The sequence below is a fragment of the Odontomachus brunneus genome, unplaced genomic scaffold, assembly GCF_010583005.1.
Source record: "Odontomachus brunneus isolate Ranch 3 - 2012 unplaced genomic scaffold, Obru_v1 Obru_scaffold_041, whole genome shotgun sequence".
Classification (NCBI taxonomy): Eukaryota; Metazoa; Arthropoda; class Insecta; order Hymenoptera; family Formicidae; genus Odontomachus; species Odontomachus brunneus.
Window position 1 is genome coordinate 456,904 of NW_022639491.1, and position 20,722 is coordinate 477,625.

Sequence of the window (20,722 nt, forward strand, 5' to 3'; positions counted from 1 at the left end):
CTCTCTCTCTCTCTCTCTCTCTCTCTCTCTCTCTCTCTCTCTCTCCCTCTCCCTCTCTCTCTGTCTCTCTCATAGCGAGCGCGCGCGACATCATCCCCTGGCTTTGCATTTACCAGCGCAATCCGCGCGCACATTCTCCTGTCCCAACCGCCCTCCTTCGACCACTCCTGCACCCTGCAGCATCCATCGGCTGCACCCTTGCGGTATCTGCCACCTTTCCTCGTCCCTTGGGCGAGAGGTGATGGTGGGGACAGAAGAGGGCGGTGGTGGTGGAGGATTGCTCCTCGCGTTAGGCATGCGAAATGAAAGTACGGCCGTCGATCCGCGATATCTGTGCGAATGCCGGGCGCGTATCGAAAAAAATATGAATAAGCTTTCCAATTTCCGACATTCCGTGACATTTTTCTATTAGGGCGGCTTTGAATAGGGCGCGTCGCGGGCCGTAACAGCGAAATGCCATCTGATATTCCGACGTGCTCGTACGTGCGTGCGTGCGTGCGTGCGTGCGTGCGTGCGTGCGTGCGTGCGTATGCGCGTGCAAGGGTGCGTAATACGGGTAATTCGTGCGATACAAGGTGTGTCGTTGACAGCGATGATTTTTGCCTCGAGTGGAGTCGACGGCTACGCAGAAACGTTGATCATGGCTGTGAACGCGTATCTTAAAGGTACACGAATCACAAGATCACCTCCTAGTTGAAGTCCCGATTCGAAGGGTAACTTTACGTGAGAAGTCTCGACACAATATCATTCCCATGTAACTCGCGATCGGATATCGACCGGTTTCGCGGCGTCATCGTAACGCTGATCCCGTAAATCCAATGCAGATCTGCAATCCACCGGCAAGCTCGCGAAACCAGCGAGTCCGGAGAGTAATCCGCACGGGATATCATTACTTTGGAGGATAAGAGAGGGGAAGGAGAGATAGAGGAAGAGAGAGAAAGCAAACAGAAAAGTACGGCGGCGACGGCGCAAACACCGGGCCGAAACGAATCCGCGATACCGTCGTTCGTGTAAATAGCGCCGGTACTCGCATCTTCGAAGATTAAACGGCTGCCACGCGAGTGGGGCCGAGCGAGACCACATCAAAGTCGAAGATTTCCGTTATTCTCGATTCGATGCGTCCGAGCATACGGAGCCCGTTGGCGTCGCAAACGGAGTATCTCGTTGTCGAAACGCGTTCAGCATCCCTTCAGTTCTCGTCGGATCACGCTCGACCTCGTTCGACCAAACGGAAGTGACAGAGATAGCGCGATTCCTTAAAAGGAGATTGCTTCGATTATTGATTATTAGACACAATTTCATTGAGATTTGCACGTAATTTTACATGTGACTATTCCACTTTATTTATAATTAATATACAAATAAAAGAAATGTAATTATACAATTAATATGAATTTGATGTATGTGCATATTTGTGTTACAGAGATGGGGTGCACCGAGAAGGGATGTTGGAGCGGCGAGCGTTGGTACTGCCAGATGCGGTGATGGTGAGAAGGGTGAGTGCTAGATAATATGTTTATTACAACTAAAGATTCTGCGACTAAAGGTCTCGCGCAATACCTTGAGCGAAGAAATCTCGCAAAGTCATACTCGTTATTACGTGTATGCTTTCCTGCTGTCTATTATAACTATACTGATGAGAACGTACATTGATGATCTCACGAGTATTATAAAATCAAAAGGAGATAATTATATTTCCGCGTCCATTGTTCTACTTTATATTAGTTTAACGAATTCTACTTGTACATGAGTATACGAGCACCTAGATGCAAATATCCTGTATATTTAAGTATCATAATTTTGTTCTCTTTTTTTGAAAATACGATTTCTCTATCAAATTTAACTCAGTCATAGCAGCCTCAATTATTAAGAGTCCCTCGATAACCCATATAGATACATTGGCAAAATAAACAGAGAATCACGTTGACAATCATCATAGATGGAAGGGAATCAAAAAAGCATACACGTTTTCGTGTATTTGCATACACAGTTACATATTTGGTCATTACGAAATTTTTTTTTTTTTTTGAAAAAATATTCGCAGTCTCTCTGCGATTCGACTTCGTCATAGTAGTTATCGGGATATCGTAGTAGAAGGTTAATGCTAGTTACATTGCACCGAAAAAAGTGATCGATGCCGCGCGCGCGATGGATATGGATCCATTTGGCGCGTAATCCGTTGCCGGGGATGAGAAATCGAAGTCGAATACTGCATACGACGGGAGCCGAGGGAGCCGCGATCCATCAAAGGGACGTAAGGGGTCTGGGGTGATGTATCCGAGGCCAGGTTGACCTCTGCGCCGGACACTATAAAACCGCCCTTAAACATTGCCGACCTAAAGCGACGTCGGGCCGGTGGTCGCCGAATTACTCGGCTGAACCCGAAAGAGCGTATTCGATCGAACCGTTTACTTCAACGTCAGCCCCGCTCCCTCTTGCGACGGAGAGTGACTTTGCAGTTTTCCTCGCGAATATGACGAGAATTTTTGGCACTCTCGGATTCTGACATTCCTCGAAATTGAGAATTTTAACCACTTGTTTTGGTCTCGAGATTTGAACTCCAAGTTTGAACTCCAATTTTGAACTCCAATTTTGAGATTCCAAGTCTCGAGATTTGAACTTGAGAACGAAACCTTTGAAAACTACTATTATATTAATAGTCAGATTTAGAGTCGGCATTTGAAACTTGTCTCACGTGACAAGTTGGGAATCTGAATTCAGAATTGAAATAACATTCTTCTATTTATTTGGAATTTTAGATTTTGTAGTATAATTAGATTTTTTATGAATTTAGAATTTAGAATTAGTTTCCAGCTGACTTATATGTGTAACATTGTTTGATAATTATATTTGATTATTATATTTGATTATATTTGATTATTATATTTGATGATTATATTTCATGTGTTATTTAATTACATTTTATACATATATGTCATATTTGTAATCACGCGATTCAGCTGACCAACTCTCACCTAATTCTACATTCAAATCAATGTATCTCATTGGAGGCAAATCCTAGATAATGATTACCAATAGGAACCTTTATCAATAGAGTTCTCTGAAACTCGTGGATATGTTCAGTATATTTTATACCTTAAGTTTTCAAGATCCTCGGTGAAGAGATCGGTAATGACAAGTAACGCTGATTGAAACGTAGTTAGCACTGTTAGGAGATCTTAGAATAGGTAGGGGTAGCGGCGATAGCGTTAACGGTCGTGCGGTAAATCGGATAGAATGCCGCTCGAGGAGCTCGGGCTCCGTGGCTGGAAGCGGAAGAAAGGAAAACGTCTGGTGAGACGCGAGTTTCCTCTCTCGGGCTGTAGAGTCCGTAACTTCTTACTTTGGAATTCCGTCGATACATCACGCCTCTGGAACCTCACTTGCCCCGCCTTCGCCGCCTCCACGCTCCGCCTTGCAACGCCGTTAAGACTTTACTTCTCTCTCTTTCTCTCTCTCTCCTCTCTCTCTCTCTCTCTCTCTTTTTCTCCTCTCTTCTCCTCTCTCGTCCTCCCGAGGGGGTCCTCTCCTCTCCTGCCGTGTCCTCCTGCGCCAAGAACCACGGCGTTTTCCAGCTGAATGTCGCGGTATATCTCGGTACACTCGGTACAACGATCAAGCCGGAAAGATATCTCTAGTAACTTCACTATTTTCACTATTCACGCTTTTAATTACTTTGTGTCTGTCATAAGATTTACCGTTCCCTTTTTTTTTCATTGCTACCTCACCATGCACCTGGAATTGCTCATTCTCGCAGTACTCAGTACCCAATAAATATCAACTATCAGTAACGTATCATTAATATTATAATTCTCCACTCAAAAATATAAATGTAACATGACATGTATGTTATATAACAGTTACAGTTATTGAGTGGGAAATTATAACATTGATGTTATGTTACCGTTAGTTGATGTTTACTAAGTACTTAATTTTTTTACTAGGTTTCGAAATAAGGAGCACATTCTGCGAGTACATCTGCGACTCGTCTTCGTTAGTAAATATTTTCGCGAATCGCGATAGAATCGCGGTGTACGTGCGCCGCGAGTCGCGACGATGGCAGAAGCGGAAGTCGAAGGTGGAGGCGACTAGTATCGAAAACCGTAAAGGCCGCTCGCGCCATGGCGACGCCATCGAGAAACGAGCGGCGTGAAATATTCAGCGGCAACGTGGTAGAAGCAACACGTTTGCTATTCTAAATATAGTTGGGGAACAATACTCTCTCTTTCTTTCTGCGTCGGTCCGCCCGCTTGCCGATTCGCAAAAGGGAAAAAGACGAGCTTTCCCCCGAGGGCTCCCATCGCGGGCCCTTCTTCTTATCTCCTTCGCCTCGCTATCTCGGAAATATCCCTGGGTCGTCGTCTCCCTTTCTCCTCCGCTTATTTCTCTTGGCTTCTCGGGCTTCTCCTTCGGTTCTATCTCTCGCTCCGAGCATCCGTCTTCTTAGCGCGTCGAGATTTTTCTTGGATTACCGATTACCGATCGACGTAAAAAGGAACGATAGTCCTAGATATGGTATAGTAATCCTTCGAAAGTGGAAATTCGAACGTGGCCCAACATAGCTCTTTTTTCATGATGATGATCAGAAATTTAGTGTAACCTAAAAGTGCAAAAATTACAAAAACGGGATACGGTTATGTTTTAATGATAAGCAAATAATAATTTTTGATGATCATTTCTGAGCACGTTAGAATCGGAAAGTCTACTGATTGATATGTCGCAAACGTCGAATGTAGATTAACACTTCGTCGATCATATTAACATTTTGACGCCAATCTATCGTTTCTGCACCTTGTAATAAATTTAAATTTATAAAAAGAATCCATCTTTGTATAATATTTAGAGACTTTATTATCGACAAATATTTCTTTATAAAGCGATCAAAGCCGCCGGCAAAGTAAAGTCATGCGTACACGACAGCGGACGTCAAAGTGTTAACAGCTCATCTCGCCCGCGGCGGCAATCTGCTCGATGCTAAAGATTAGAAGACAACCTTCGTTAACGTATACCCCTATCTCGAAGTTTTACAAGCATCGTTTGCGTAACCTCGCGAGTCGAGTTTTCATATGGGGGCATCTCTCTCTATTTCGTGGGCGATTTCAACTTTCGGTGAAAGCGCTCCTCTCCCCTTCCTATCCATATCGTGCTCCGGGAGACGTCGCCCTTGTGTTTTCCAAGCGTGCTCAGACCAAGCAGCCGAGTTCCATGTCTCGGAAGGCGCGGAAAACTTTAGCCCCGGGAAAGAGCGAGAGCTCGCGCAAGCTTTCTTGCCGTGTGCGCGTCGGCCGCGTTTCTTAGACAATGCGGCCAACTTCTGTAATTAAAGTTATGCTCTCGCGTCGAGTCTAAGTTACGCGAAGTTAGACGACGGCCACGACCACGATGCCGACGACGACGACGACGACGACGACGACGGTAGACACACCGTGATCGTCCTCCTTTGAGACGAGAGACACGGTCCATAGACCATAGTCCTCGCTCGTAAACTGCCACGATAGTCGGCCTGGCCGATTCTCTCCTTCCGTTAGCGAAGAAAAAAGAAATGGTCCCTCGAGATATGACCACGCGATCGATGAAGAGGCGTCCTCATTTTGTGTGTCGTTGAGTCATCTCCTCAATTTTATTCTGCAAATTTCTTGGAGCAAAATATATGTTTTTAAACGAATGTTTTTTAAAATATATGTTTTTAAACGAATATACGTTTTAATTCGCACATCTTAGAGAGTAACGATAGATTATTACATCATCTTTGGCTGCGATTGACTTCTTACGACGGCTGAATTGAACGTAATCTCGTGAATAAGAGTCACTCCCGGCGCTTGCTCGATTATACGCGGCTAATTGCGTATCGTACTTCGTTCTGCCTCTGTAGGAACGAACGGCACGGAATGCAGTGGAACGTAAAGAAACTGAGCGTGTCTCACTGTGTTTGATATCAGCACGCGACCAGCAAAAAACTGGGACCGAGAACGTTCTCGGTAGGCTTAATTATCTTGTTAGTGGACCCGCTGCCGCTATTAAACGTGCTTGACTACTCGTCGTCGTCGTCGTCGTCGTCGCCGTCGCCGTCGTCACTGTCGTTCTCTGCACCTCGGGTGACTTCTTGCGCTCGTTACCGGCTTCATTCGGGGGAATAGTCGCGCATTTTTTGACCTCGCTCGTCACGTCACGTCACGTCACGTCGCGAGCTGTCACAGAGACACATCTACCGCGTGACGAAGCTATTAGGTGCAGTTTCTTACGACATCCGGAACTTGTGTTTTATCGGAGGTATTCGCGCGCCTCATTACACATCTCGCCAGTGTTGCGTAATTTTTTTTGCGACGGCGAGATAAGACGTGTCTTGCTCAGCGCCGAAAGTATAATATAACGGCGACGACAAGCGGGTATGCTCCTGTCCGCTTTGACCAGCCGACGAATCGATCTCTCAGACTTCGTTTCTCGTATCGCTCATTATCATATGAGAGTTAATGGGTTGCTAACGGACATTGCGCGATTAAACGGTTGACTCAATTTAGGATTGAATTGGCAGACAAAGGCCTTAAGTCGGCTGCTTACTAACATGCGAACGGACCTAACCAATTACAGACCACCCAAACTGTTATTCCTCCAGAAGGTTCCGCGTTGATAGGTCTATCCCGACCGTTCCGTGCACCTTCGATTCTTATTAACGAATCGTTAGCGGTAATTGATGCATATGACGAATACTACATTCTCACTTGACAGATATTTTCTTGGAATGTCAAGATATGGAATAAGGGAAACAATTCCTAATGAAATTCAGTTTCTTTTTCTCTTCTTGAAAGAAACCTGAGTTGAAATTTTGACTCTTTTGACCACAATATTCCATTTAACTTCTACATTGATCTAAAGCCTATATTAACTTTTTCTGATCATATTTCACCTACTAGATTTGCCAAGAAATCTTCTTTAGAATCCAGAAGTGTGTTTTCTGCCATTTAAAGGTACTATAAGTAGGACAGTTTTTGTGTATCTAATCCGTTCACTTAACGTTAACTTCAGATTAATTTCAGTTTCATATAATTAATTTTCCATATATACACTGATTCTTCAAAACATACAGATATCAGAAGGATATCATGTTCAAAGTAGAGTTAAAGTTTCGACCCAGTAAGGCTGTATTTGAGAAACAACCGGCAGAAAAAGTGCAGCAATTATGAAAGTCATCTGTATCGATTATACAGCGTGCGCGCAGAGTTAGATAATCTACATACGGACTATTGTTATTTACACATAGATACTCGGCGCTACATCCCGACCGGTTGAAGCCGGCTGAAGCTGCCTGGATCATAAAGCAGCACTATCTCCCCGTCCATCGCGTTTATCGCGCTTACTCCGGGGACGGGCGTTCAATTGGAACGAAGACGCTCTGTCGGTCGCGTACTTAGGCGCGCTACGACACCCTTTGACCCGTAAAAATCCGGCACTTTCGACGGCAATCCCGCATGCGCGCGTCTCTCGGGAATTGGTCCCGAGGCGTCATCGCGTGGTAAAGGTTTGTCGACCCCGTGAGAATAGTTTCGTTCCAGTTAAACGAAAGCTAGGTACCCGTATGACCGCGCTTCGCCGCTTGCCTTTGTCGCCGGTGTGTCATCAGAAATTGTTTCCACCGCGTTTTCCTACCAGCATACCTTCGCGTGCACCGCCGTATGCGCGTTCCCCAACTTGGTGTCGGGTGTCTTTGCCTCTTCCTTTCTCTGTCTTCCTCATCGGCGATTAGGTTTCCTCGAGACGCGATGAAAAGCGCAGTCATTGTCATTGTCGCACTCACTGACGATAACTGTTTCTAACGATCTGTCTAATTAAGAGAAAGAGAGTTATGAGCATTTGCACGTTTAGAGTTGAGAATACGTGCGCTTTTCCAGTGCAATAAGGAGTATGAAGTGTAAATGTAAAATCTCATGAGAGGCAGTTTTGTGAGGAAATTTATAGAGGAATTTTGGTTTTATATCGTCGATCTTCTCGAGGTGACTCGAATCCGCATGAGAGAAACCGCGAATATCTATGGTAAATTTGGCGCGCGAAAGGCGACGAAGTATCAGCGAGTAACCTGTTATCGATTAGCTGTCGCTTTATTTGGGCGAAGTAAAAGAAGAGCGTGCCCTGGGGATCTTACGGACTCGTCGGTGTGATTCGAACTGAAGGATACACGAGAACACTCCTAATCCTGATGCGCGAGCTTTTACTTCCCGGGCTCTTTCAAGAACACTTCTCCTCCCCTGCCGCGGTTTCCCGCAAATTTAACTGCGGAATAAAAGATATCGGAGCAGACTGATAAAATGCGCGGGGTCGTTAATTAGTCGATGTGTCTTCTTCCATTTAGCGAAGAGAACTTCTCCTTTTCTCCCATTTGGTGAGAAAAATTTCGCATTTAGACAGTTTATTTGTTAACGTGGGATATATCGACGCTTCCCGGTGCTTTTCAGTGCTGGAAAGTCCCGTTGTTCTTAAATTGAAAACAGAATTTTATTAATGTGCAACGTAAAACGCAGTTTTTACAGAGAGGTCGGTTAATTCCTACGTTCTACTGAGCGTACATCTTCGTGCAATTCCTCGTGGTATCCGTGATACGGAGTTTCCTCTTTTTAATGGTCTCCCCAATCGATTTACGACGCGTAATGATGATAATAAGCGACTTCATCACCTGAGTAAGCAGCTAGCGGTAATGACGGACGATCAACGTACAATGTAGCACCTGCGCGATATCCGTTGCCACGGCGCTCTGTAATTAGGTTCCGGCGATCACAAAATTCATGTAAATACTGTACGCGATAATCTCCCAGTAAAATCATACACGGACCTTTCATACGTAAAGGCGAAGCCGCGGCGGCGGCGGCTTACCGATCCACCGTGCATCGTAATTCTCGTCCCGTAACTCTTAATGGCCGGGGTACCTAACTCCAGGTTAAGCAGAGGCCCTCCACGAGATCTCATCTTTATGCTTCACGAGACTTTTTTTTTTGAGGGTCTGAAAACAGCACCACAAAGGACAATCTCGTATTCGAGCCCATTTACCGGCACAGTCGCCATCTTCCTAGAACAGTTTGTCATTCCTGAATTTCGTGTAGCAATTACCGTCGCCCTGCCGGAAGAGGATATCCAGCGGGCGATGAAACTAGATTGAAGTCGTTGACAATAGAATTTTAATTAAATAATTCTCGTTTTCAATCTTTTCTTTGTTTTTAATTAACCTTTTAAAATTCAAGTACCGACCCTCGTTCGAGTAAAATATCTTATGAAAGACGCTTCTGATAAAGAGTTTCGTGGTCCAAATAAAATTGCGACAAGTACGAGAAAGTGAATGTACATATTTATGCACTGAGCCTCAAAGGATTAAAGATGATTGATCCAACAGCGCATGTTTTTAATAACGAAAGCCACCAGCAGCTTCCGCATGCTACACATGGTTTACTTATAGATTTATTTATTCAGATATTTCGAAGAACTGAAAATATCATCGTGTTTGTGCGAAATCTCTCTCTTTCTTTCTCTCTCTTTACTCTACTCTTTTCGGTGCTTACTCACTACCGGAGCAGAGGCCCCTTCGCGCCGAAGTAGTTGATAATTCGTGGCATGAGCGATACAAACGACCGTGCGGCAGCCCTCGTGCTCCAAAATAAATACATCTCGCGACACGGCCGAGAAACGAGCGGGTGCTTTTTTAGGCTTAGCCGACTGAGCGCAGGCCTCGAGTCGCGCGCACGAGGCGAAGAAAAGGCGGCCGAAAAAAAGAGAGCACAGAAATAAGTGGCCTATTGATCCCAAACACCGTGTCGCCGGTATGCCGCTGCGTTCACGTTTAGGCCGGGGACCGTCGCTTTTGTGAAATCTTAAATAGATTTGGTCCCGCGGCCGCTCCGCGCCGGCGGTTCCGCCGATGGTGACGGCGCGTGCGATATTTTCGCCTCGCGTGCACCGATTCCGGCGACTCGTCCGCTCTGGAATCGTCCGCTCCTTCGCGTCTGAAAAAAAGGAAAAATCGGCCACGTGCCGGACGATAATAGTATCGTCACAGGAAAACGCGAATGTATGTCACACCTCTGCGCACACGTTAGGCCGGTAAATACGAAACGCTGAAACACCACGATATACATCCGCTGTTTGTCGTGGCTCCTTGAGAAGAGGGGGGCAAGAGAAACGACAGGAACGCGGACAATGTGGCGTTAGATCTGAAAACACGTTAGAGATGAAGAAGATTGAGGAAGCGTCGCGTTTGTAAGGCGAGATCGATCGCCGATCTCGAATACATACATGCCGCTTGTAAGGAAACAAAAGAAACGGAGTACGTCTTCGGGACGGGAGGTCAAACGGCAATCCTCTCGTTCTTTTTACGCGTGCGCATGCTAATTTTTCCTGGGGTAGCTTACGAACTAGCCGAGTTAGTTGTAATATGAAAGCGTGACGCCCGGTGACTCGCGCTTAGATGCAACGGCTGAGCGCACATGTTGCTAGATGTCACCGGACAGATGCGATATTGCCGTCATGGAAGCCGGTGTTTCCTGATCCCTGACACTTCCTCACGCCCACGAAAGCTCTTCTCTCGTTCTGTCCTGCTCTTTCCTTCTTTCCCTTGCGTGAAATTCCCACAGGATCGGGGGAAATATCTCTTCCTACCGTGCACGTCCGAAAAACATTATCATATGTTCTATTTTTCTCTCTCTCTCTCTCTCTCTCTCTCTCTTTTTTAAAACGCACCAGCTTCTTGCCACGAAGCCTCAGTCCAAGAAACCGCACGAAAAACGCTCTCACGCAACTCTCAACACCGGCCGTTCCGACTTTCCGGAAGTTTCCTAGACGCTCCATTTGTTCCGGCAGTGGCGTGTGTCAAACTCTGGGACGCGATGAATTTGAGCGACGAACGAAAGGCCAGAGAAGTAATATAGTATAATAAAGCGTAATCAGAAATCGATTAAATTCTATCACTTAAATTGCTTAAAGTGATTTCACTCGAAGCGAAAGTATTCGGAATCACAATAATAAACGGTTAATTTAAGCATAGAGTGAATTCTTGATCCATACGGTGTATCGATCATTAATCGAGTTGTTCTGGTGACAGTGAAGTATATTAGATTCACTCTTCTATTCAGAATGAAAATATTCACTTGATAATTCGGAATGATCCATTCTATACATGGAAAAAAAGGTTTGGTTGAATTAACCAAATATCTGGTCGAATATGAACGACCTAAATTTCGATTGAAGTAACCCGCATTCTATTTAAGTTAACAAGATTTTTGGTTGACTTAAACAGAATTCGGGTTATTTTAATCGGAATTTCTGGATCGTTCATATTCGACTAGATATTTGGTTAATTCAACCAAACCTTTTTTCCGTGTACGAATAAAAGATCATTAGAATTCGAGTGACTTGAAAAAAGAAATTGATGTTTCTCGGGGCTATCTTAATTTTTAATTCTCCATAAGGAATTTTTTTGGCTCGATAGTCTTCCCGAGTCGAAATTTCCTACTCGAAATATCCTACTTTCGAGTCGAATAATCCTACTTTCAGTTTCAATATTCCGTTTAACACCTATTTTGAAATAAGTGAAATACAGTGAAAAAGCTAAAAGTTGAAATACAGTGAAAAAGCTAAAAAAAGTGAAAAGGGAAAATTTCAGATATTATTGCAGAGTCAAAGTAGGAATAAATTGTATCGTTAGAATTAAATTTACTTTGCTAACTTAGCTGCGTTGTAGAATTCGAGATTTAATATAGCCAAAATTTCGAGTTGCTTGTCAATTTTTAACAGTCATCTTGGGTAAGTGACCAAAGTGAACTCGCGTCTTTCGCGATGTTTCCAAAGAACTTGCTTTTCCAATGGGAAATTACATGCGCGGCTCGGAAAGGGACGGGCCACGAGTCATGAAGATGCAACGCATCCCCCGATGCGCCCCGAGCGATCGCTGATTGTCGGGATCGTAGCGTCTAATGGCTCGTCCGATTCATCTTGGCTTCGGTAGCGGGCAATCGACCACGACTCCTGGTTTGACCAGATTGATCGGAGGGTTCAATGACGGTGCAGATAGCTACCGCGGATGATGCGTCCAGAGCACGCAATCCAATTAAAGACGAGGTCGACGGCCCGTATCTACCTACCTCGAAACGCTCGTGCAATCCGCACGATGATACCATGTTAATTGTAGATTGATCTTTGGACTCTTTTATTAATTGGAAACGTTTCGTGCAATCAGAGGAGTCGTTATCGCCCGTTGTTTATATTTTATGTGGGATCACCGTGCTGTTCTGCAATCGTTCAAATTCGCGATACCTCGCATCGCGAATATGCAGCTCGTAAATATATCAGTGAACATTTGGCAGCGAAATATTGCCGATATTTCGGCTACTTCCCTAATTAACAACACGCTCCCCCTCGCAATTTGCTGATATCACACAAGATTGAAATTATTAAACGCTGTTGCCTTATTACGGCAAAGTTCGCAGTAAACACGTTTGAATTTCGACTGAGATATAATACTTTATGCTTATTTATAATACTTTCTGAATTTCTTTAAGTTTCACACTTAGAAAATAAAGAGACAGCCGCGTCATTTGAACAGGAGTGATTTTTCATTTATATAGAGTGAATTCTCCACTTTGAATCGTCAAATGAATAATTTTACTCGAAATTGACGAGAGTGAATCTGATGTATTCCACTGTTACAGAACATATTCACTCTAGTCGATTGAGATGTTTGCTCGTACGGATCCACCCTAAGTTTGAGTTGAGTGAGTAACCTTCAAGTTCAGCGAAACAGTCCAAATATTCTCTTACGATTCCGAGTATATTTCATTATCAATGTTCACAGACACATTTGCGAGCTGTATATTCGTGACGAGTTTGAAAATAGCGTGACGACCGCGGTAAAGATTGGTAAACATTGAGCAATAACGACTCTTCCGATTGCGCGAGTGGTTCACAATCAATAAAAGAAGAAAAACAATATTTGCCCGAAAGAATAAATATTTTCATTATCGATAAATAGAAATTTTCTCTCTGAAATAAATTTTGAGCGAGTTCTCACACTAATTTTGAGCGAGTTCTCAAGTAAGTAGGATTATTCGACTCGAAAGTAGGATATTTCGAGTAGGAAATTTCGACTCGGGAAGACTATCGAGCCAAAAAAATTCCTTATGGAGAATTAAAAATTAAGATAGCCCCGAGAAACATCAATTTCTTTTTTCAAGTCACTCGAATTCGAATGATCTTTTATTCGTACACGGAAAAAAGGTTTGGTTGAATTAACCAAATATCTAGTCGAATATGAACGATCCAGAAATTCCGATTAAAATGATCGCTGTTTCCTTTGAATCGGTGTTCTTTTGGATCTTATTACTCTGACTTAATTAATTCACGGAGTGTCGAGATATTTGTCACAAGTCGTGCTGACGCGACGATCTTATTGGCAAGTTGAGTGGACAATCGCGAAGACGAGCGGATGGCAGCAGCTGCTGCTGCTGCTGCTGCGGCGGCGGCGGCGGCGTCATCGTTGTTGTCGTCGTCGTCGTTGAGATTTCCACCTGCGTACGGCATCCTGTTTGCGACACGCGTCGCGTGTCGGTTAAAATAGGCGGGTGACACGTAACGAGGCTCGAACGGCTTCCGTGTGTACGGATTCGGACAATGCCGGACAACGGTCGCGCTCGTCTATCCACCACAATGCGGCGTGCGATCGGCGTTGATGGGCGTGCAAGGGTCCTCTATGGAAAACCCCGTGGCTGACTGCCCGTGGGCGTACTGGGTTACGTCGTTCGCGCTTTATGCCCTGATCCGGGGGAAAACTAAACGTCTCATTTAAGAAAAACTCCCGGCGAGTTTTCCACGCCCCATATCCTCGGCTCGCGTCCTCTCAAATGGGAAATGGGAAGCTTGCAAGCTAGGCGACTATGACAATTCGCCGTTAACGTTTATTTATTACCTCGTCTCTATCGTGACCGATACTGCCGCCTATCTCGCAGACGGGATTAGGGTGGAAATAATTTCGGAAGATTTCGATTTATATCTGTAACCTCGTTTTCTTTTCAGGCTCGTTCGGTTCTTAAAGGCTCTCATACATAGAAAAATGTCATTCTACTGATTTTTGAATCCAAAAAACAATTATTCCATTTATTTTCCTTTTTTTAAATGATGATTAAAGAACGGTCTTCAATATACACCCGAGTCAAAGTTTTGGCTCTGTGTTAAACTTTGAATTCTACAACGCAGTAGGAGCTGAATTAGCAAAGTAGGTTTAATTTTAATGATACAATTTACTCCTATTTTGACTCTGATGATGTCCAAAATTTCCCTTTTCACTTTCTTTAGCGTCAAATAGTATTAATTGTATTAGCTTCAAAATATTAAAATAGCTGTTGAAATAGTAAAACTGAAATAGTATGAAATAGTAAAACTGAAAAAATAGGATCAAAATTTCGAGCAAACTTGCGTGAAATATTTGAAACATTTACTTGAATGCAGTATGTATTTTTCTGCTATTCAACTATTCTAGCGCGCACCGGCCTCGACAAAAGGCATTTATGTAATCTGAAAGTAACAACATGATGAAAGTGGACAGCCGATCGAGTGATTACCGATAGCGTTAAATTTATTTCATCGTGTTCTCGCGAACGTCTAATTCACCTAGGCTTTGATTGTTCGAGATTTAAGATTGTTGTTATCTACAAAGTATCACTTCGCAATCGCGTCTCGTGAGATACCCCACACACCGATTTTCGGGATGGAGAAAAAATCTGTGATCGGAAATGGACGGGTGCCGAGTGATATACTGCGCAATCGTGATCCATACCGAATCTATTATTATCCTATAACGAGCTCGGTTTCTCTCCAGGAGATGAGGGAGAGGAACTCGCTCGAACGGGTCTCGCTTTAAGGCTCGGCACGGTCGCAGAAATGCACGTGGAGCTAACTGAAAAGTCCGTCGCGACGATGCGAGATCGCCGGTGCGCCGCCATGTCACGTGGCCCGGTGTGAATAATTTATTGTTTGCCGGCGGGTTTGCGACGATTCTTCCGTTTAGTGTGCCTGGAAACTGCTACGGCGTCACGCATTCGCTGGGCGTGACGATCCGGACCAGATGGTCCGGTCTGGACTGCAAGATTTCTATCTGCCGTCTGGACGAAGATGTTCTAATCGTCTGACTTCCGTGAAATCGCAGAATCCGCCGGCGAGACTGCGTCGGATCTCCCTTATTTCGCGATGACCGTCGTTCGAGCAAGATTTTACGGCATGGTCGACTTTGACCGTCTAATTTTAGAAAGATTAAAATGTGAGGATATTGTCCGAGGAGAAAGAGACACGAAGAAGTTCCTCTCGGCACTTAAATTTCGAATTAAGTCCCAAGAATGCAGGCCTAATAAATATACTAAAAGAACAATTGCAAAAAATTTTATATTTTCTTTTTTTGCGCGTCTTGATAAATCGGTTAATGTCGATTAATTATTGTGCAATAAAGCACAAAAGTATTGCTTCGTATTATTTGGCATAATATTTTATATATCAAAAAGGCGTGACGTATGCGCGTTATCACTTGGATTTTACTCGCGAATTGTGAATTCAACCTTAAGAATGCAGATATAATAAAATTCTTTTGTTTTTTATTTATATGTTTCTCAGTCAATTTTATCGCGTCAGAGTTCGATTCGGGGAATATATATTTCATATTAATTTTTCACGGAGGCACGAAATCGAGCTCTCGTTCGCGGGCCTATTTTTGCCATCGATTCCCGGCAGTTTTAGCGGCCGTCCGCTATACCGGTTCGCTCTATCGTCGCCGCTATCGTCATCCGCCGATGAAGAAAAATGTGGTGCTCCGTGGCCCGTAGATGGCAAAGTCGTAAATTTCGCGTTGACTGCACGCACTTGCCGTTGATGGACAGTCGTGACCCCACGGTGCGGGTCGTTCCTAAAAATCGTAGTATGGATCCACAATTAACAGTGAACGTAACTCACGGAGCTATCCCGCCTGCCTTTGCGGACGTTTATGTTCGCGCGCGCGGCCGATTCATTCGATGCAAATACAGTTCGATTCTTGCCCTCGCTCTAAACGTCGAAATCGGTGAGACTGTCTTGTACGGCGGCAGCAGAACCCAAAGAGATGATCTGTCGTTCGCTTTCTCTTCCTCCCTCTCCCCTTGCTCTTTCGCCGGCGAAATTCGTCGAATGTGTCACTCGGTGATATGTTATGCGCGGGATGAATGAAATAGCTTAGATGGAGATATTTCTTTTTAGAAGTGAACTTCGTGCACAAGAAAGTTGGCAAGATCAGGATAAGTTCTTAACCGGGGCGAGCATCTTGTTTATTATAAGAGAAACAGAAAAATCGCGAAATGTTTCTTTGGGAACAGAGATATTTTTTCTTGAGTTTTATTAAAATCGAAAAAATATTGCAGCTTAAACAGAGAAGCCTGATCTGAGAGCAATTGAATAAACGTTCAAATGTTTGTCATCGATTGATTATCGAGGATCGCATACAAACGCGACTAGGGGCGCGTTTCGTTACACGCTCGCAACGCTCGCGAGCGTCATTCAATCTTTGTTTAACATCCACGAGCAACAAAGATACCCTAGATATACTCGTACAATAATTTTCTCACTTGAAGAATTATCACACACGAACCTGCTGTCGAAGACTACGTCTACGGTAACCGCCAAGGTTGGCGAGGGGGTATCGACTGTGCGAAATTCGGAGTCGCCTTAACGAAAGGAGTTGTCGCGCGGATACGTAACGCAATAACATCGAGCTCGGTGTGGCGGGACACACGCGGCAACATACGTGCACATATACATATATACATACGTACATATGTACGTATCGGGAGCGGGCGATACTTTATCGCAGCGCGTGCCCGCCACTTGGTTATGCGGAATGTGTCTTCTCGCTGCCGGGCCCTTCCCGACGGCGGCGAAACTACCGATATCTACTAGCGTCGGCCTCCACCCTCGTCCTCCGCCTTCTATCCTTCCTCCGGTCCTCGATCTCGTCATCCTCCGTAAGGCGAGGTAACAACTTGATTCCATATTCCCGGGGCGGTTGTCGCCCGTGAAGAATTGAATGAAATAAAATAAAGCCCCGGATTCCCCGTGTTTTATGGCGCGGCTCGTTCCCTACGTCGCAGCCGCAGCATACCCACGTCGACCGCGTGCGCGCGTGTCTACATACGAGCATCTTCTGCTCGTCCTCCTTTCTCTCCTCGTTCTCTGCTGCCGTTATCTTATCTCTTTCCGTCCCTTCGTCCCTCTTGCGTTCTGTGTCTCCGCGTGATTTTCGTGACTGACCCCTTGGCCGATGACAACTTGGTTGTCTGGTTATATATCCGTGGGTTACAGCACCATGATTGTTAATGATGTTCCTGATGTTAAAAGAGAAAGAAAATAATGAGAGAAAGGGAAAGAAATACAAGATACACGGAGAATAGAGCAACTATGCTCGGGATCTTTGCTCTATGAATTATGCGTCGCGTTTAAGAGATTCGAGATAAGATATCCCCAATACGAACTGACAAAGTAAAAATGATGCCCGACGTGCAGACGGAGACTGAGGAGCGAGAAAAGGGCGACGGCGACGGTGGTGGAGGACGGAGCGACGAAGGAGATGAGGAAGAAGTGGGCGCGCGGGAAAAAAGTGATGCCGTAAAGCACTCAGCAGGGCGCGTGATCCGCTTACGAAAGTCAGCTGGGTCCGCGTTACTACATATTACCGGGTTACCATTTTACCAACTCCCAGGTTATATCTCCATCCGCGACGCATAGCGCGAGCGTGACCGAGAGGACGCTTTAACGCTTGTCTCGCTTTACGCTCGGCGCGTGCGAAATCGAACATTTTCGCGAGCCGAATTCGCCGGCTTGATAACCGCGCGTTTGAGTCTTATATCTCGGTGACGAGTGAGTTTTCGCATGGATCCCGCTAGCCGCTTGTGTGTGACGGTTCAAGTTGACTCATTAAGAACGATTTTACTAAACATATAATTCTGATTTCCCTCTCTTATCGATAATAGTGCTTCTAAATGTAACTTGTAAGTCTTCTAATTAGCTTATAAGCATATTTAAGGACTTTTATTGATAAGATTCAAGACAAGGTTTTATGTATTTAGAATAATATCGGATAATAGTAATATAGAAAAAAATATATTTAGTAAATATTATCTGATAGGAAGAGAGAGATAGAGAGAGAGAGAGGGGGGAAAGGGAGGGAGAAATAAATTGCCTGATTAGGCAATTTTATTAAATGTTAGATAGAAAATTAGAGCGATTTTACTAAATGTGTACAATATCGAATAAAAAGTACAGTATCGAGAAAAGATAGGTTGAATAAAACATAACATTATTGAAATAACACACTGAGAATTAGGTTGATCTCACACGTGATTTAGCGTGACGGTCAACGTGCTATCACAGCGCAGCAACAATAGTTCGCGATAGTTCGCGGAGGTTACTGTCTACTGTCTGGTTACCGAATTACTCCGCGTTTGGAGGAAACAGACGATCGACGGGTCCGGCTACACGTACGACAAGTTTCGTAAAATCAGATCTCTCCGGGAACGGTGCATACGTGCGAGCACACACCGCCTCCACGATGCTTGGGGGGGTTGGCGACGATGAAGTCGCACTCGCTGGAGGGTTGAGATGTGCCGGGACGCGAGGAAAAGACGTGAATATAACGGTGAGTGAGGGGAACGTATGTAAACCACATTCCTGCGGGACGAATACGCGTACCCAGTTTTTATATCGCGCCTTCCCATCTGTGACCGCGACGAGGCTGTAAAACCCGCGTGTGTCGTGCACCAAAAGATTTCCAGGAAGCTTCTTTTCCTCCACGGGCGCGGGTGACTTTATGTCACCGCATAGCTGCCGAGGATCGGTAGTGTGAGGTAGTGAGCGCAAGAAGATGAACGCGAGACGAGGGAGAGACGTAATGGACGCGTGGAAAATCTGCGTAGACCGTCTGTCGAAGCTGTCACGTTAATCTGTCGTTTTAGTCTCGGCCGCACTTGTATCAAATGATACAGGTTTGAAAATGAGAAAGAGGAAGAAAGAAACTAATTGCGCCTGGCAAGTTAAATACATGATTAATGCTAACAAATAAATACGTCGGTGTAAATTCAGAGTAACTTCGGTTATTGAAATTTTAGTCAAGCTTTGAAGCAATTTATTGAAATCAGCGTGGCAGTCAATCTACTGAAATATTATGGTTTCTAATTTATGACACAGTAATATATTAAAACACAATTTTTAATACAATTTATTTGATGTAACGGGATAAATTAACAACACGAGAGGCACGTACTAGTTTGTATCTATCTAAATAGACCTAGATAGATGCTAGAGATCTACTCAGATAGAGGTATATAAATAAGATATGTAAATTTGGCAGGTCAGACGAATTATAGAAGTTGTGTGGAGTATTCTTTATGGATAGTTCATAAGGTACTCATACTTATCACGCAGAACGACGAATTACGAAAGAAATGATCAAAATTTGCTCAAAACAATATGTTACGCAAATCTGTGTGTGATTTTCAGTAAATTTATCAATTTGCCACTTTTAGTCAATGTAACAAAAAATTTTCATTACATTATATTTATATTATTTATATGACATAAAAAATTTACATGATGTAAATTTGATGATTAATTTAATGCACTTGAATCATGAATGTAATTAAAAAAATGTAGAATTTCCATCATTGATTTTCTCACGTCACAATAATCAAGTCTATCTGGGTATAATTTTGGTGCAAAATTTAATTGGTTCGCTTAAAAACGGGGGTCAATAGTTTTACAAGAGAATCGTCACTCTAGGCGCCGGTACACGAAGTAGCCCTCACTCGACGTCGAGTGCGTTTCGGCTTCAATGCAAGGAACTCAGCGAACATGCTCGTTTCGCAGCGTAACAAGTGGCTAACGCATTGCTTAATAAATTAAGTGACAACGGCGCAGCTGTTCCTCTTAATGATACATTAGTTCGCCATGGCACTGCCGCATCGTACTCGAGCGTGCTCGCTTGCTCGATGATAGACGATACACCCTGACGATCCCAACGATCTTCCTCTTCCTCCTCCTCCTCCTCCTCCTCCTCCTCCTCCTCCTCTTTCTCCTTCTCCTCTTCTCTCTTCTCATCTCCTCTCAGGGGATTCGCCTCGCGCTTCTTACTCTCGCGAAAACGAGAAATGCGGTCTATTTTTAAGACAACCTCCTTCGCCTCCCCCGCCTGAACCCCGCGACATCGCGCGATTGTGTAGAGGTTAGAAAATAAATATTACGATTGCGAGCACGATCGCGATTGATCCTGCAGGACGGTCTCGCTCGATTTGCGATGCATCGCGAGTCATCGTTGCACCGCATTCATCGGCGGAACCCCCGCGGTCGACGGAAGTAAGAAGACAATTGAAGCGTTGGCTGGAACAACGTCGCGAATATCATACCAGCGAACTTATGCATATCGTAAAAACGCGACGGTGATCATCGAATTATCGGACGATGAGGATCTGGCGGCTGTCGCGTCTTCGAATAGAGATTCGCACATTAAGAAAGAAAAAGGGAAACGGTGGAATCAACAAACTTTGCTCGCGCCAATACAAATCCGACTAGACTAGAAATTTACCCCATATTCCTAATCAGGTTAATCCCAATCAATCATCTGGTTTGTACAAGGTGACGTTGTGGGATCTTAATTACTAATAAGGTTCTGATCTGCTGCGTTACATGA

General features: G+C 44.3%; 1 protein-coding gene across 1 annotated transcript in view; it reads left to right on the forward strand.

Moving 5' to 3' along the window:
* Nucleotides 1-20,722, forward strand: part of LOC116844388 (steroid receptor seven-up, isoforms B/C) — a 335,737-nt gene that overhangs the window by 38,747 nt on the left and 276,268 nt on the right. Inside the window, exon 2 of the mRNA XM_032815851.1 lies at nucleotides 1,424-1,496. The gene's annotated coding sequence lies outside the window, so the exon portion shown is untranslated. The remainder of the gene's footprint in view (nucleotides 1-1,423; nucleotides 1,497-20,722) is intronic.